At 47.5% G+C, this 18,554-nt stretch overlaps 1 protein-coding gene across 4 annotated transcripts in view; it reads right to left on the bottom strand.

The window, feature by feature from the left end:
* Window positions 1-17,401, bottom strand: part of TBL1XR1 (TBL1X/Y related 1) — a 111,211-nt gene extending 93,810 nt beyond the window's left edge. For 2 of the 4 annotated variants that reach the window (XM_067002769.1, XM_067002768.1), the window contains exon 1: window positions 17,182-17,401. The gene's annotated coding sequence lies outside the window, so the exon portion shown is untranslated. Of the gene's footprint in view, window positions 1-16,227; window positions 16,503-17,181 lie in introns of those variants that run through there. The other 2 variants (XM_067002770.1, XM_013174769.3) reach the window with 2 other exon arrangements.
* Window positions 17,402-18,554: the final 1,153 nt, after the last annotated feature.

Here is an 18,554-nt window from a genome sequence, read left to right as displayed (position 1 = left end):
GCAGGCAGCGCACGTCAGGTGGCAGCCAGCGCTCTGCAGTGCTCCTGTCACTAAATGGCTGGCTGCTACCGAACAGCAATAGGAAGCTGGTGAGGCTCCTGCCCCGCTCCGACAGGGCACGGAGCTCAAAGCACTCACAGGTCAGTGCTCAGAGCGTGGAGACTGCGTGCCCTGGGGTATGCATGCCCTGACAGACAGAAGCGCGGCGTTAACCCAACGCTCCCCTTCCTCTGCATCCTGCCGGCCTGCTCTCCCCTCCCAGTCTGCAGAAAGGAAACGTGTGTTCGCCGCTCCCCAGCTCCGACTTCAGGTTCTGGCAGGGTGTTCCCAGGTCTCTGCTGCCCTTGCTGACCACCATCCCTCTTTGCCAAGCAGCCGCCCGGGGCTCAGTGACGAACAACAGGGCAGTGACAACTGCACAGGCCCTGCCCTGCCTGCAGGCCCACAGCAACACAACCGGGCGTCCCGCTGCGATCCTGCAACATTTCCACGGAAATCTCCGCTTCGTTTCTGTAATTTGACTTCAGGCCATTCCCTAAAACTGTAAACTGAACAGACAAAACTCAGCGAATCCTTTCCTCCATGGTATTTTTTGCACAGGACCGTATTTGCAGTAGTGCGAATCACTCATCACTGTGAACTGCATCGTGCAACAAAGTGTTCAAAAGTATTCTGAAAATTTGGAGAAAATAAATTCAAAGCACCCATCCAGATAAGGAAAATACCAAATTGCGAGTTCTTTATTATACCAAGCAATGTTTAAGAATCTCAATCCATTCAACATATGAAAAACGTTTTGTCACAATTTATGGCATAAATGTTAGGTGAATATTAACACAGTTTAAAATTTATTCTGACGTCTTTACATTTTTGCTTGTGTACCAATCAGTGCTGTTTTATCATTTATAGCTATTAAATAATATCACATACAACCCCTCTACAGTGAATGATTCACTAGCCTGAACAGTCAAGTCTATCATATTAGAAACGCAAAAATTAAGATTCCCTGCGTCAGCTTACGGTTTAGAGAACAGCCCTCCCAACAACAAAAACCACCACCAACAAAAAAAATCCCTGACAAAAAGGTCATGTCTTTGCCAAACTTCCAGCATGCGTTCTCAAACAGGAAATAAAGATTTTCAAGAAACCTTTTCAATGGGTTAAAAAAATCTAGTGTTTTCCTCCCTCTTGTTATCACACCAGCTGACCTGTTCCAGCTAATTTGGCAGGAAGGGGAACTTACTGTACCTGCTTGGTACAATATCATGAAGTATTTCGGCCTACTTATAAAACAAAAATTAAATGTGATCCAATTTCCCAAGCACAGTTGTTTTTACAAAGCTTTTCCCCACTGCAACCACATTTCCATGGGGATCGTAACCCCAAATAATCAAACAAACGACTGAATTTCCGCAGGCTCCACGACCCCACCCGCAGCTCCCTTCACCCCACGTGGAGGCTCGGCCTCCCCAGGGAAGGAGGGACAGCTTCGTGCCCAGAAACCCTGCTGTTCCCATTTAAAACACCAGGAAACAAAGCACATTTCCAAGTTTTGTCAATGATTGCTAGGATTAAGTCCAAATTAAAGTCCCAGACCAAAAAAAAAGAAAAAAAAGAGTAGGCATTGAGGTCTACAACTTCAGACTGGTTTTTACCAATGTAAAATGAAAGCTGCGACAAGCCTTACTTTGGTAGAATTTTAATACAATTCGCCACCTTTAGTTGAGCCTATCTACAGTCACTTGCAATCGTTCTGGTGTTACCAGCACTTGTGTACAGAGCGGCTCATACATACATTTATAGTAAATCAGTATAAGTACTCTATACGGAAGAGCCACCTATTTTAATAAATATCCATAAATAGCCCCTTACAGGATTCTGCATTATATACTTATCCAAATATTGGGCTTTTAAAATTATTCTTGGCTAAGTAAAATGTTAAGAAAAACAGGCCATGCATATAGACTAGCAATCCTTAAATGCCTCACAGCACTGAACAGCAACACAAAGGATGCTTCTTACATAAATTCAGAACAGCAAGCACTTAATAAGTTGTCCACCTTGTTTTATAATTTATTAACTCCGTTTTGCTTTTGACTTCACGTATTTTGGGACTACAGTTAAGCAGGAAAAGAAAAAAAAAGATGCATTTTTTAGCAAATTATAACCACACAGATACACTCCTCTTAGGACTAGGCCCAAGGTTGTGTGCACAGACCTAACTCTGCCTTCTGCACGCATACATTATGCAATGTGATGTGTGATAAATATGTAATTATGAAATCACACACTGTATTGCAAACAGAATACAATACTCTTCATTGACCCAGGAGAAGGCAGACTGCACCATGTTCTATCTGTGCTCCCTCCCCGCCCCCCTACATTTCATTTTCATAATGGTCCAGCACTTATTTTGCAGACTTTTTATACCATCTCCTCTCTAAGGTATGTAAATTATTTAGTCAACAGTAATGCATTATGCAATTTATTTTCAGCCAACAGCACAGCCCTCGTTAGGTGCAATTCATGGGAAGAAGCAGTTAATTATGGTAATTCATCTGCAGACCTAGGTGAGCAATTTCACCGTTATTCTGCTATCCTACTTAATATGCATATGTTGTATAAGAGCAGTTAAACGGCAACTTTCAAAAATGACATCCCAAGCCCTGATTCTGTAAGGAGCTCTGAACCCAGGCTTCAACACAGAGCTGCAGTAAACACTGCTCTGGGAGGAGAGGGAGCCGATTTACACTCCACTTACAGCTTGCGAGATGAGGGTTTAAGGTAGTCTACTGAATAGACCTCTACAAGATCCTGGAAATAATTCTTTGCTATTGTATTGCACTATTTGTGGAATGGTATGTGATCATATAATTAGAAATCATATAGTACCTTCACACAAAGAATACTTCAGGGCTTGTTGGGTAGGGTAGGGAGAAGGCTCTTCTTAAAAGAAAATTACATTATCTGGCAATTCAGAGCTGATCTCAACAACTCAGCAATGCTACCAGAGAGAGATTTTCCCTCTCAAACTTCAGAGGAATGTATTTTCAGGTCTAATTTCTGCCTGAGGAAGAGTCATTTCCAAACAAAACCAGCTGAGGTTTGCAGTCATTAAGATGTCAGAAGTCTAAACAAAGTATTTTAGGAAAACAATCCAAAACGTGTCAATATAAAAATAAGACTAATAATACAAATCATTCCTTAACCACAGCTCAATGATCACAGTGATGGGGAGCAGAGACAGCATTTGGTTCAGAACCAAAACCGAAAGAAGCACTTTGGGAAGGTGCAAGAAAACTATCATCGATTTAGTACTCGGTGGTCACGGGGGAGGAATGACGAAGGGAGGCCTCAGCCAGCGGGAGGTGCGTGGCAGTTTCACTGGCGCGGTGTCCTGCTTGAGCACACACTGGCTAACTAACCTCTCTCCTCAGGGCAGGTTCCAGTCTCATGCCCTGTTAACCCGGCCTTGAGGCCATCCCGACCGTCCTCCCCACGGGGCAGCTCGAGGAGCACCAGCATCAGCAGCCTCCCAGGCACGGAGAGGCAGTCCTTCATCTTGTGGCTCCTCCGCACCGCTCCTTGCCTCAGCCCTTTGGTGGCTGGTCACAAACCAACTGGTAGATGCTCCAGCTTATCTAACGTTGGAGAGTGGGCATGTACTGAACGGCGGCCTTCTACAAAGCCCCAGATGTCCTTAAATAACGCAGAAATCATAGGAGTCCCACACGCTTTGGAGAACATGGCAAACTCAGCCACGTGTGCATGCAGCCCTGGCCTTTAAGCATAAAGCAGCCTGGAAAGCTGCAGTGCAACCCCCTCCCCCTGAATAAGGCCTTAAAATCATAATCAGCTTAGATGGCGGGTGCCTTACTGACAGAAGGCAGAGAAGTCCCCCTCTACTATGGCTTTAAACTAGAAGAGGGGAGATTTAGGTGAGATGTTAGGAGGAAGTTCTTCCCTCAGAGGGCGGTGAGGCCCGGGCCCAGGCTGGCCAGAGAAGCTGTGGCTGCCCTGTCCTTGGCAGTGCCCAAGGCCTGGGATTTGGGCAGTCTGGGCTGGTGAAAGGTGTCGCAGCCCATGGCAGGGGGCTTTAAGGTCCTCTCCAGCCAAAAGCAACCTGTGAATCTATGAAATTTCCTGTGAGCATCCCGCACTGTGGGTCTCTGTGGATCACTGCTCCAAGCCCCACACACAGCCGCCCGCTTGAATTTTAACCTCGCGTGCTTCAGTGCAGCTGCAGGACTGAAGCGTTAGTGCTCTGCAGCTTGTTTATGGCCGGCTACATGTGCTAGGATGTGTCTTGCCAAAATTCATAGCTAAAATAAAAACCAGTGTTCAAACAGCACAAAACTTCATAAAGCAAATAAACAACATACTGCAAATATTTGTCTTCCAAGCAAAGGCTACTTTCCTTAAATTTCAACATTTAAAGTGGCAACAAAGCATTTCAGACACTGAAACAAATGACTGGTCAAAAAAAAGCTACCCATTGTTGTCACCATTTTAAACGGTTTGTTCTTCTGTTCTCCTTAAACATGCACTGCACTCAAATTATAACTTAACAAATGTACATATCCCTAGACAGTTAAAACAAACAAACAAAAAAGAAACATTAAATGTAAATCATTCTGCTCAAACCAAGCCTAGAAAACTGCCAGCCCCAAAAATGAGTTTCACAGAGCCTTAATGCATCTGAAAACGGCTTACTTGCTAAACATGACAAGCAAATTCCAAACTGAAGGGAAACCCTTTCCCTCAACACATACATTAATATTTTTCTTTCCTGAAGGTTGGATCACTTCCAGAGAACCTGATTCGACTTCAATACAGTGATAATATATTTTTTACAAAGAGCACGCCGATTGCCTCAGAATATGAGAAAATGTTTCAACAAGGAAAGCAATGCAGTCAGCTTTTTTAAAAATATCCTAGGATCACACTTAAAAGCTTTTTTCTCTTTTTTTTTTTTTTTTTTAACAATTAGGGCTTGACTACAGCAACAGCTATATCTGCTGAAAATGTATTACGCTAAACAGGAATGAGACACTTTCATTCTGGAGCCAGTCCAAAAATAATGTGAGCGCACTGTAAATTCCCTCTTATAACTTCAAGCCATGCTACCCAGCGAGTGTAAACGCTTTCTTGCAAAGTTTAAGGGATTTATTACAGTGTGATCTTTTTAAATTAACCAAAAGATACTTCTCAGTGTAACTATGGTGAAAATAAGAAATAACCCACAAGATTAAAGCATGAATTACAGTAGCAAAAAGCAAGCATACACAACTTGGAGTGCTCTTCGCAAACTGAAGAGATTTCCCCAAATCAGAAAAACAACCGACGAAAAATTTCATTTTCCAGCAGATGAAAAATTTCCAAACTATGGAAACAAAATATTGTAAAAGAAAGTTTGTACCACCGTCTGTACCGGCAGAAACCTGCAATGTGCCTTTGGAAGCACCCCGGCCTGGCTGGGGAAAGCCAAGTCCCGCGCCACGACGGCACGTCTTGCTAAGCGCGTCTCACGCCACGACCTGCAGCACTCCGCCTGGGGCACGCAGCTCGGACAAGCAAGGAAGGTATCACGGGTTCTTAGTACAGGGCGTGAAAAAGATTTTCATACAAGCTCAAACATTTGCTTAACTATATAAATTTATAAGCAAATCACTCTGATAAGTTATTAAGGAAGGCCCGGCCAAGTGGGACTGTGACCACATGACAAAGATCACGTCACCGTTACCCATTTTATGCATGGACAAATGCAAGCAGCAGGGCATTGGGGACAATATGGCCACTATATACGGAGAGGCTGGTGTCAGGTGGGCTTTGCTATTAGCTGGCCTGCTGCCGTCCACAACCATTCTATCAGCTTTGCTCTCAGATACAAGAAATTCACGGCCCACCGGTCCTACGATGAGCAGCAGCTGACCACCACCTTTGTGGCAATGCAGGTGTTTGTGGCGTCGTGCTGGCAACTGGCTCAGGAAAAACATTTGGATTTTAATACCCCCCAAAACAGCCGATGTTTTTAATGCAAATCCTTTCAGAGCTGCTGTTTGCAGGACCAATAAACCACTGTATCAGCATGACAGAGCCAATAACCCACGGCACAGGACAGAAACTTTCTTTCCAGACAGAAAGGTGTGGGAGAGCTCCATGAGAGCAGAGCCAGCCGTGGGTCCCACCTCCTCTGCTGTGACAAGGAGCTGCCTGCAGGGCCATGCTCCCAAACTGATCCCCAACACAGCCCCCCAGGGAAATTCAGCCTTCCCACCGCCCCCCAAAAAAGAGCTGCAAAAAGCACGTGCGGGCTTCTATTAAAACTTCATATACAATTCCATTTCCACATTACTAAGGACACGAACATGCCTGACGTCAACATGACTCCCCACCACGTACGTGCACTATCAGGAGGTACTTCCAGCACGGACTGTGTGTCGCCCAACAAGCAATCCTCAGAGGCTAGGAAAGCAGCACAAAAGCAATGAACACAAAAAGAGCGCTTGCCTGAAATAAGAGTAAGCAGAGGAGAAAAAATAAAAGCCACTTTATACTGCTATGCAGCCTTTCAGCAGAGGATCTCAGAGAACTGGTCTCAAAAAAACTCCTGTGAAGTGTTAAATCACTGATGCGTGGGTAAATTTGTTAATCCATTAGCTGAGGTCACACAGCAGCAGAACTAGCAGATAATCCTGACACCAGATTTCTGTCCTATCCACCATGTGGACAGAAAATCTTCAGTGATGTAAACTAAAACAATTTAAACACAGTTATCTATTATATACAAGTATATTAGTCAACCCAGAAAAGCAAGATTTGGGGCACGTAAGGTGTCTCTGGAGATTCACCACCGATCTGTAACAGTCTATGAAGATGTATATCCAGAAAGTAATTCCAACACACCTTCTCTTCTGGCAGTCCTGGCAAAGGGACTGTGTAGACAAATATCAGTGGCGCTCAAAAAGAAGTCTGAAAGCTTTACACAGAAACACACAGAATATATTCCAGTATTGCAGAGCACCTGCTTTAGGATGCCAAAAGCTTGCCATTCATCCTGTATTGAAATTTAAGTAGTATTTTACAGATTGCCTGCAAGCCACCACAAGTGGGGAAGTCTTCTAGTATCAGAGGGCAGGCAGGCAGGCACACAGCTGACATTGTCAACGTGCAGTCAAGACAGCGGTGAAAATTTCTAGCAGCATCAGTGGTGTTTTATATTTAAGCATCCCGGTAACACCTGTTATGGAGCTCTCTCAATTCAAGACCATTTTAGTGAATGCTCTTGTACTGGTATAAAATACACTGCAAGCACCTGTTTCTGAATAGGAAAAACGACTGTCTCAAGCTAGACTGTGAGCTAACAGGAAGAAAATATATATATATATTTATATTCTAAGAATACTAAACCAGACGATGAACTACACTGGCATTATTAAGGTACGCTAAGAAAAACAAAAATAAATTGCTGTAGGCAGGGAAGACTAACTAATCTCCCTGTTTGTCCCTAGGCAAAACTGAAGGCGATTTCAATGGGATTCCCCCCAGGTACGGCTGGATGACCACATCCACAGGCTCCGCATGCCAAGTATACTCCTGCAGCAAGTCCGCTGCCTACACCCTAGTTCCACTACGTACATCCTGATTGTGGAAATTCATAAACACCAAGAGCAATTCAGAGGTGATCCACAACCTGTGACTTCAGCAGAGACAAGGGTCACTGTTACAAAGTGTCAGCAGTGTTGTACTACGGGACTCGTATCTGAAAGACTTCCAAGAGAAAATCTGTTACCGACATTCTCAAAAGCACATCTTGCATTCTTTCTGGCCCACGCACATCTATGCCAGAGGTGCAGTAAAAGCTTGTTATCCATGGGTTTTGCCAGGCAACAAAGTGCAAGAGTTTATGGTGCATTAATCTCTTCATTTATTTTCTTATGTTCCGCAGAACTAGTTACCAAACAGAGACACGTGCCTGAATATTAAGCTACAGAGTATTTCACGTATTATACTGTTTCTAGATTAATTTAAAATGGAAACTCTTTAAAGACAATCTTCCAGCTCTGAAGTCACAATTCTGCAAACTCATCCGTGCAGCACAGGACAAAAGAGGCTGTCCACACGTATCAGCTTGCAGTATCAAAGCTATATTTGTTCACCTCGAACAATGGGGCATGTGACTTGTCAACACTACCCACAATAAACACAATAAGATAAGGCTGTGACTGATTTCATCACGACTTTGTTTTTGTTCATTTTAAGTCACAATGCCAATAACATTTATGGCATAAAATCCCTTATTTTGCAGAGCACAAAGCTCACCTCACAGCATGCTGAGCTTTCCATTCAAACTTCTGCAGCTTTTTGCGCTCTCCCTGGCCACCCGTGCCAGCTGCCCCCAACATCTCCCTTTGACTTCATCAAGCCCTGGACCGACACTCGGCACGTAAAGCCAAGATTATTTTTATCTAATAAAGGCACTGCCAAAACCCGCCAGCCCCGTCTCCCTTTTTGTGGCCATGTCCCATCAATCCCATGTCCCCGACGGGTCCCCTGGCCGCTGTACGTGGCCCTGCCGCCAGCAGCGCAACGTCCCAGCCATGGTGCCACAGGCCACATGGGATCAGTTCCCAGACACACGTTCAACTGACGTTAGGAGAGAGGGGAAGAAAGCAGAGAAAACCAGGAGAAACAAAAAGGTGATGGGGAAAAGGCATGGACCCGCTGCAAAGCACTGACAAAAGAGCAGATAGGGAGAATGTGAGAGAATAATCCAAAACAATAAAAAGCAAAGAGAGCAACGAACAAAACCAAAACAAAAATGGGAGATTAGAAAAACAAACGAAGACTTAGGAAGGGATTACAGTAAAGTGATGCAAACTGCCATGCCCGAGACAAACCCCTGCGTGCATTCAGTGAAGCGTGCTTCAGCAAACACCGGGACGCAGAACCAGAGAGGAGAGAGCAAGAGCACGCTGCCCGCGGGAAGGGGTTAATTTTAGCAGGAACGAGCAGTACAATCTAGCACCACTTGTGCTTTATTACACAGGGGGGCTGGGAGGGTTATTTTAATAATACAGAACAGCAGTAGGCCCAACAGCACTCTCCTGTTCTTCTGGACAAATAAAAGCAGACAGCCATGGGCAGGGGGACGCCCGTTACAGTTCCAAACTTTCACCATTTATAGTAACGTTCCGCAAATGAAATCTGATTAATTGGATCGCTGAAAAGGTGGTTTTGGAAACGCTGCTTTTCTCTCTCTTCACCTTGACAAGGGTCCATCGCACAGGCAGGCAGTTGCAGCGGGGAAGGCAGGCAGCACGCCGACAGACGCACGTCCTGGCCAGGTCTGACACAGCCTCACAGCATGAACGCAGCTCTTGGGAGCTCCTTAGCAAGGTCCAGCGTACACAGGCCTTGATGCTGGCGATCCCGGTAATTCAGGAGAGCAGAAAGGCTCACAGCCTGCCTGATGGAAGCGCTCCTGGCTGCAGTCCGACATCTCCCATACCCGCAGAGCCTCTCATACGAAGTCACCAACGGTGCCAAAGAGTTCGCTGGAACACCAGACGCGCTCGTCCTGGCTACTTCTTTAATTCCTCTTATCCTTCACCCAATTTTTTAAGTTACTTTTAGCATTTGCGTCCATCCAAACCGGCTCATAACCCGCCCAGTTTCGCTCCCTCGTACACCCGGCATACCAGCCGCGGTTAGCCCCGGCCACAACGGATGGCCTGGGACAACGTGAGGAGCTGCCAGGAGCAGCCAGCCTGGGGCTTCGGACACCCAGCCCCGCAGGAAGCGGAGATCTTTTAGGATCTAAGCCATCCCCATCTATAAGCAGAGGGTTCACTTTTAGGATCTAAGCCATGCCCATCTATTTTACCAGAAATCAATGTACCTGGGAGGCCTGTGGTGCCCAGGGACCCTAACAAACGGCCAAGGAGTGTTTTGTTGTTGTTGAACAGAACAGGCTCTAACAATGTAATTTCTGATGCATTGTGTGTGTACTGCATGTATGGCAGGACAGGCTCTTAGAGAGGCCCTTGATGAACTAGAAATAAACAAACCGTATCGAAATAACCTTGCATGTGCAGACAGCAGAGGAACCAACCAGCACGGCCCCTGCCAACAGTCAGATAAACACATTGATATTTCTAATGTAATCAAAGGCCATTCAGGATCCGCTGTGGAAGACGGTAACAGACATACAAAGCATTTTTCTTACAACTCAACCACTTGAGACAAGTATTTACTATTATGGTGAAAGCTGTACAAAAAAAGTTGGTTTACATTAATCAGCTACATTTAGACATCCGTTTCGCTATCAGATTAAGCTCACCAGAACTGCTTAGTAGAGTGTTTCACCCTATTCTTAAGGGTTTTTTTTTATAGCAATTTAATGTACAGAAGTTTTGTATTTTCATCTTACACAGTGCTAGAAATTTACAGTTTAAGCAGGGTAAAGGCAATCTAGGTGTTTATTTGAAATAAAGTGACAAATCAGGTACTACGTCTGCATCAGCAAAACGTTTCAATTTTACAGTGAGTACGAACCCCGCTTCTCTAAACCACAGGTCTGCTGCTACAGGAAACAGTTAATCTGTTGCTGTACAATATACAATTTATTTGATGTCAACATTAATAGAAGGTTTGACAACATTGTTCTTCATTTTCCTCCATACACATCTGTGCTAACTTTGCTTTAAAACTACATTAGAAAGTATTAAATCTGATCAAATGCAACTCCAAAGTAAATATGTTACAGATTCACAAATAATCATCATGGCAAAAATCCATATTTTTTACAGAGCACTTCCTAATTAAAATTTATCGCTAAGAGTCTGTATTTTAGGAATGCGTGTTTGTGTTAATATCCAAGCAAAAATTTCTGCACTGGAGAAGAAATGTTGACATCCGTACAAAAATTAGCTGTGATTCATTGTTTAACAGTTGTCTTCCCTTCACAGAACACCGCAGACTGAAGGACATATTGCCAAACTGAAAGCACCAATACTTCCTTTAACCTAATATAGGACAAATAAATACACTTCAACAGCTTCTAAATCTTGCACGTCCTACTTTTTTGACCCAGATCTCTTGTTATTTCCCCCATAGGTCTATGGGATATCAAAACTACTTTTTTCCCCACAAATTTAGACGCAACCTAAAAGAGGAAAAGTTCTCATCACTGCTGTGAGCTCGGCAGACCCGGACGGGGGATCTGCAAACAGACTCAGCTCGGTTAAAATCGATTGGTATTTTAATGTAAAATTTTCAACCACACTTAACACCACTATTAATGATAAATGAAAATATATATATATATATTTACTATTTTTTACAAGGAAAAGAAATGTATTTTCAGAAGTCATGCTGACACTTGAAAAATAATCAGCCTGTCCAAAAAAAAAAAAAAAGAGACCTGTAAAACTCACTCTTCTTCTCCTCAGCCAGCCTGAACAACAACTTCTAGGAAATCCAACTGCCTCTCCTTTGCCTGGCATGTTCAGGGAACCACCAGGGGACCAAAATCCACCTCACATGTGCTTGCAGTCAGAAGAGTTCCCAGCTCCGAGTCTTCCGGTGACAGGTCAACCCGTGGGCCTCAACTTTTACCAGTTAACGTCAAAGGGATGCAACTTTGGGGATAGGGTATATTTAGGGCTCTAAACCTTGAGAATTTCTGTGGTTTTGGCACCCGGCACAGCATTTAGCACCACGTTTTCATGAATAGTGAGTATCTGACCCTTAACTCCTACCCTTGGAGAAACGCTCCACAGGCACGCTGCTCACAAACCTCTCTGGTATGCTCGCAGCCAAGGCTTTTGCCAGCAGACACGCAACCGCACACGGGGCAAGGAAGTTTCCAGAGGCGCTTTCCCAGTCCCATTCCATACAACCTACGAACAGCGTGACACCAGCTGGATCCAACAGCACCTTCGCACGAAGCCGGGGAAGCAATTAAACCCTCCTGTGAACCCCCCAAAAGGTTAAAAGGAGCACTAGGAAAGCCACAAAGACAGCTGCTTGCCTGCCTTGCCAGGCTGGCAAAGCGACCGCCCTGCCGGGCCGGGGGAGCCTCCTGCTCTGCTCCACCAGCGCGGCCAACGCCGCCAGTCAGGCAGCTCCAGGTAGCCCAAGGAACGCCCAGTGGGTTTCCATGTGGCACACGGGATGTGGAGTGTCCCTTGTGCATGCTTACACTGAAGAGAGACTGAGCTGCATCTTAGATCACAAAAAAAGGAGAAAAAAAAAGTGTTTTTTCTCTGAATGATTCTGATTTTTTACTGCTGGACGTTACTAATAAACAAGATTGCTCCTTTGCAGCACGGAGACTTCAGAATTATGACAATAAGCACAAGCCGGAGTACACAACACGGCCTTGCTAATGCTACTCCCAGAAAGAAACAGAAACTACACCCTAACAGGATTTTGTGAAAGACAACAAGCCACACGTGAGCCTTGATTCTGAGATGCCGAGCACACACAGCGACCGCCGGCCCCAGACACACCTGTGGGGACCCTTGGCCCAGATCTGTGTTTTACCTCACAGAGACGTGCTCTCAAGACGAGCGGTGGTGGCACGGCACCGGACCACCGTGAGCATAGGCAGCTGCTCCCCACGCGTCCGACACGAAGGCCTGGACGTGCTCAGATGTCTGGCAGTGCCCTGGCATCGCCACACGGCGCCCAACTCCGCCACGGCCACTCAGGGGCTGTGAGGGGATGCTGCGAAAGCCGCTGCGTCTATTGGCAGAGGTGGTTGTGTAGAGCAACCCGTCACTTCTGAAGTGAGCTCTTACAGTAGGTTTTTCAGAAAGCAGCACCAAGCACTTTAATACTATTACTAAGGGAAGGGAGTATTTCCCGAGCCTTCCCCACAACCAGCCCGCACGAGCGAGCGGGGCTAAGCAGTGCACCCACCACCCAGGCCAGGTCCCACCGCCGGCTGGCAAGGACCACTCGTTTCCTAACGAGGAAGAATTTTTTTAAGGCTCTTTAATGACATAAAAAGGAGAGGCTAAAGGATGTCACGGAAACTGACGTGGTGCCGGTATTCAAAATCAATGTTACAGAGGATATGTGGAAATACGGTTCTATGGATTTTTCACAGACAAAGGAGAACTCGACGTCAAGCTCAAACCCGGCCATCAGACTCCATGGCATTTTGTGTAAGCGATTTCAGCCTTGTTTTCACTACGAGAAGGACGAAAAGGGCTTTCTCATCTCGAGTGAGGTAACAGAAGGCAGAACCCTAACGAGAAGGCAGTTCACAGTTTTCACACAAACTGGCACGGTGATTTCTAGACCAGGCTTCCGCGCTTTTTTACTCAACCCATCGACTCTCCTGACGCGACAAACACGCTGCCCTGTCCTCACTACTTTTTACCTCAAGTTAGCTAACGCGATTTTGTAAAATGAAAAATAAGTAAAATGGAGTCAACGTACTCCCGTATAGTTTCATCTGAAAAGATAATTCTTATTCTGCGTTTCATTGTCATGCTTTATCTCGGAGGAAACCCGTTACGAGGTGAATAAAGCCGTCTCCATCTACTCTGCCCAGGACCACCAGATGAACTTGGTTCTAGTAAAGTCACTTCTCATAAAGCTACTTTGCAGAAACTAAGCACATCTCAATTCAGAGCACTGCGCTTAGAAAGCTGTGTGCGCTGGGGACAGGGATATCCAAACCACGAGCAGGACGTAGGAACAGTTTCTTCAGCGGCTGTTAATGCGAAGGTACCACGCTAACGCTGCAGGACAACTCAAACACACTGAGAAGAGCTGTCAATCACATTTCCTAATAGAAAGCTTCAGACACTTCTTCACCTAACACAAACATCTAAGTTTATCTTAAAAAAATGAGCACGCAGTAAGTATATTCTCGCATTAGGCACTTTTTGTAGGAGCCACGCATGGATGCAGTGTGCGCACACACACTTTCACTTCTCTCCCAACCCACAGCTACTTGCAGTGATATTTACGGGTCCCAGCCTTAAATATTGTTTATTATTACACACTGTGCATTATTGCACGCTGTGCCTTGTGTGCGCACATGTAACCACACGCTAAGGGCAGTCACTACACACGACATTAATCACAATTCTCAATATAAACGTGAGTTACGTTAGAATTCAGTGGGACTTCAGGAGGACGGATTCCAGCCTCGCAGCACCGCACGCCGACACCACACCGTCCCGCTCGGCCCTGTCCTCGTCCTCCTCCCAGCATGGAGACCACGCCACGACCTCCCAGTTGTGCTCCAGGAGGGGAAGGGCCGGTGCCACATCCGTGCCCATCTCTTCACCCCTCGCAGCCTCATCAGAGCTCATGGCACCGTGGTCCCAAGCGGCCGCGGGCCCAGACGGGACGGGAGAGACCGGCAAAGCAAGCACAAACCGGGGCCGTCTCGCACGGCTCCAGACGAAGGGGATTACTGAGGAAGGGTGTCACGCTGGCCACCACCGTGGCCTTCCCCACGACATTTGATAGCACTTGGATACCAAAAAAAAGTATCAGTGTCGTGGAAGATCTGCATCCCATCGCCTGCCGCTAACGCGGAACACACTTATTTCTGTGTGCAGCTCCACAGGCGTCTGTAGAGCTCATTGAGCCGAACCAGACCGCTGCTGTTGAAGAAGTTGTGTGTGTTTCGTTACAGGACTTCCTTGCTCCTGCACAATTACATCCTTGTAGTTTGTGGGTCTTTATTGCCACTACAAAATTTATAACAGCAAACACATTCTGACTCAAACGTGAAGTCCATCTTAAATTAGATTCCATAAGCAAAATCAGGTTAGGTAAAATAACTCAGTTTGCTTTACATTACTTGGATCTGTTCTTCCTAACTAAAAAATACTACCTGAAAACAACATTATAAGCAATTTTGACCGTTTCCCCTAATCCATCCAGAGTCTCTTTATGCTTAGGGCTGTAGCATCTAACTCTTTCATGATAGGAAAATAACTATGAAGTGCTGTTGCTGGGTACTTAGCACTTACACGATGCCTTACAACTTCAAAGCATTGCACAAACATCAATAATTACCATATATAGAGTCAAACTGAAAGAAGTATTCGTATAAAAGAAACACGGAAAAAATCATAACTGCCTGTTTGAAGAGGAAAAAAAGCTTAAGCAACAGAGTCCAACTGTAATTATTGCATTCTTTATGCTATGCACATACATTATGACTATGCATATTTAAATGAACAAAAATCATAAACTTTTGCACAGCCTTAGAAAAAAAAAAAAGCCAAACCCCAACTCCTTTCATACATTTCAATTACATTTCCTTCCCCTTTCTCTTTCCTCGTGCAGCAAGAACTAAACATCTTCCAGGTGTTCTCAATAATAGCTCAGGAGGCACGCCACCAAGTTCCCAAGCACAGCACCACATGGGCCCTTGGTTTCATGGAGCCAAACCCCCATTCCCTCAAAAAACTGTGAGCGCACAGTCTCAGGTGACCTTAGGAAAACAACACAATGCCGTGCTACTCCATCAGACCTTAACCAGGGCAAAGGAAAATAAAAAGGCTACGAGAAACCACTGAAAGTTTGGTGCCATCACATACACGCCACCACCTGCCTCCTAAGTCCAACCACCTCAACAGAGCAGCTCTTTCTTTTTTCTTTGGCTAAGAGGATAGCGGCCTTCACGCTCTTCTCCGTGAACACTCATCCACTTACTGAAGTTCAAGGACCTGCACAAGAGTTTGCAGGATCAGGCCTCGTTCGAAACACTTTCTGAAAACACCGCCAACACAAACGCGTCCCGGGAAGGCCCCAAACCCAACAAGAGCCTCATGAGGCCAACCAAGCCTCCACCCTGCCCAGCTTCACGTGGGGCAAGGCCCCGGAGCTCCTGGAGCTCAGGTGCACCCCAGCACCCTGGGTGCACCCAGCAAAGCCCACGGGGAGCGACCCCGACCCCAAAAGCCCCCGCTGCCATACTCAGACCCCTGGTACAGCGGGATGGAGAGGGAAGCCGGACCAGCCCAGGCACTCTTGCTCTGCGACCCGGTCCTCCTGATCACACCTCCCATGCTTTGATAATAAAGAAGGAACACGTTTCGTGGTCTCTCCCATAAATCAGCAAGGAACCTGATTCACACAGACAGCAAAGCGGGGAAGCCGAGCACGCTGGAGAGCAGTAAAAACTTCGCTCGCAAACTTCACTTTCCTACGCAGCGACCTACAAACCAAACTTTCCTAAAAACTCACGTGTGCTCTGCAGCAACAAGGCTCCACCGTGCAGCACACCCAAAGTTTCCTGCTTGGGGGAGGGGGACAGAGACCGGGGGGGGGGGGGGCTTTTATCCCCTGGGGCCGCCTTACAAGGCGATTCTGCGACCCGGGATTAAATTCACCTGGCCGAGATTAAACCCCCACCCCTTGCTGAGTGTGAGGGGGGGGGGCCCGGCCCCGGCCCGTGATGGCCCCGGGGCTGGGGCCGAGCTCTACGGAGCCCCGCGGAGCCCTCGGGCAGCACGGCCCGGCCCGGCCCGGCCTGGCCCCGGGGCAGCGGCCCCACAGCCGCCGGGCCAAGCCACCCCACACCGCCCCTCCCTGCCCCCGGCCCCGGTACCTCGCACGGCTCCGCTCTCCGTTTCCCCCCCTCCCCCCCCCCCGTTTTATTTTTTTAAATTAAAAAAAAAAACACCTCCCTTTCCCCTCCCCCCTCCGCGCATATTTACTTCTGGCGGGTGGGGGAGGGGAGGGCTCCTCTTTACACAAATCGGGCTAAAAATAGGTTATAAAGCAGCCCGCCTCGCCATGGCTCCTTTATTTAATTCGCTGCCAATGCCCCGGTTTATTTTATTTGTTGCTTTTTTTTTTTTTACCCTCTGAAATCCCTTAAAACGGAGCCCGGTGGGGGAGGGGAAGGCAGCGGCTCGGAGCTGGGGGGGGGGGGGGAAGGGAGCTATTTGCAAAAAAAAAATAAAAAAAACACCAACAACCCCCACACCCATCCCCACCCCCCCCCAGCAGCGACACCCCCCTTCTCCCCAAAACCACCCCAAAACCAAAAAATAAACGCGGGGGGGCCGAGCTCCACGAGGTTTCACCCATCCCCCCCCCCCCCCCCCCCCCCCCCCCCCCCCAAAGCCGCCTCCGCCCGGTGCCCCCCGGCCCGGCCCGGCCCGGCCCGGCCCGGCGGAGCGCCCCGGTCCTTACCTTGCGGGTGGCGGCTGCCTGGCTGCTTCCCCCGGGCACGGAGGCGAGAGAAATTCCCCCTTGTTTGTCTCCGCTCCCGTGGTGCTTGGGTTTTTTTTTTTTTTGTTGGTGGTGGTTGGTTGTTTTTTTTTTTCTTTTTTTTTTTTATACAGCCATACGGCCCTACATGCACATGTCTCTGTGTGTGTGTGTACGCACGGATATGTATAAGTCTTTTTTTTTTTTTTGCCTTTTTTTTTTTTTTTTAGCTGAGGTGTCCACAAGGAGGAAAAAAAAAAAAAAAAACAGGAAAAAAAAAAAACACACACGCACAGGAGGAAGAAAAAAAAAAAAAAAGCACCAGGCACCAAATAGTGCTGTGATATTCAATTATATCCCAAGCCAGAGAGCGGGGGGAGGGGGAGGGTGGGGAAAGAGGGGGGATTAGAGATTAAGTCCCGAGGAAGGAGGGGAGAAGGGAAGAAAAAAAAAAAAAAAAGTAATATCTGTGTGTGTGTGTGTGTGATTTAGATTGAGGAGGAATTGAGGCAGAATGTAAAAGCTGTTACTAAGGGAAGGAGCCAAACGGCTCGGAGCAGCCAACGGCTCGCAGACACACTCCGCGCCGGCAGAGGGTGGCCAGCCGCACGGAAATGGCAGCGGGGGGAGAGCGGCGGCCGCCGGGGAGGGAAGGGAAGGGGAGGAAGGGAAGGGAAGGGAAAGGAGGACGGCGGGGAAGGGAGGCAGGGACAGGGGAGGCCGGGCGAGGAGGAGCGGGGCCGGCCTGCTGCGGCCACGCGAACCCGCGGCCCGGCCGCGCCGCTGCGCAGGCGGGGGTCGGAAGCCCCCTTCTCCTCCTCCTCCTCTCTTTCCTCCTCCTCCTCCCCTTCCTCCCAGTCCTCCCCTTCCTCCTCCTCCTCCTCCTTCCCCTCCTCCTCCTCCTCCCGCAGCCTCCTCGCCGCCCGCGCTCCCCAGGCCGGCTGCGTGAGGGGAGGCGGCTGAGGGGAGGCCATGGCGGCGGCCCCGGGGCTGGGCGCTGCGGCCCCGTCCTCACGGGGATTTTCGAGGAAAGCCTTTAATCGTGCCTCGCTGCCACTACGGCCCTGTAAATGCAGCCCGGACACGTCTCACTTCTGGCGGCTTCGCTTTTGGTGTGGCCTTCCCTGCTGGCATGGCCTTGGGCTGCCTTCATGCAGGGGTCCGGCGCAGCTCGACGTTTACAGCCCCGTTACTGCACCTACCCCAGTAATTTTATTTGCTGAATAAAGCCCTCCACAATAATGTGTCCTACTTGCGTGCTGATCTTTTTTAGAACATAAAAGCCATTTGTCATTTATATCGCAGGTTTGTTTATTTTTTAAAGCAAGCTTTGTTGATCTAAACCACATCCATCG

This window comes from Anser cygnoides, chromosome 9 (assembly GCF_040182565.1).
Source record: "Anser cygnoides isolate HZ-2024a breed goose chromosome 9, Taihu_goose_T2T_genome, whole genome shotgun sequence".
Taxonomy (NCBI): Eukaryota; Metazoa; Chordata; class Aves; order Anseriformes; family Anatidae; genus Anser; species Anser cygnoides.
This window is presented reverse-complemented; position numbering and strand designations above follow the sequence as displayed.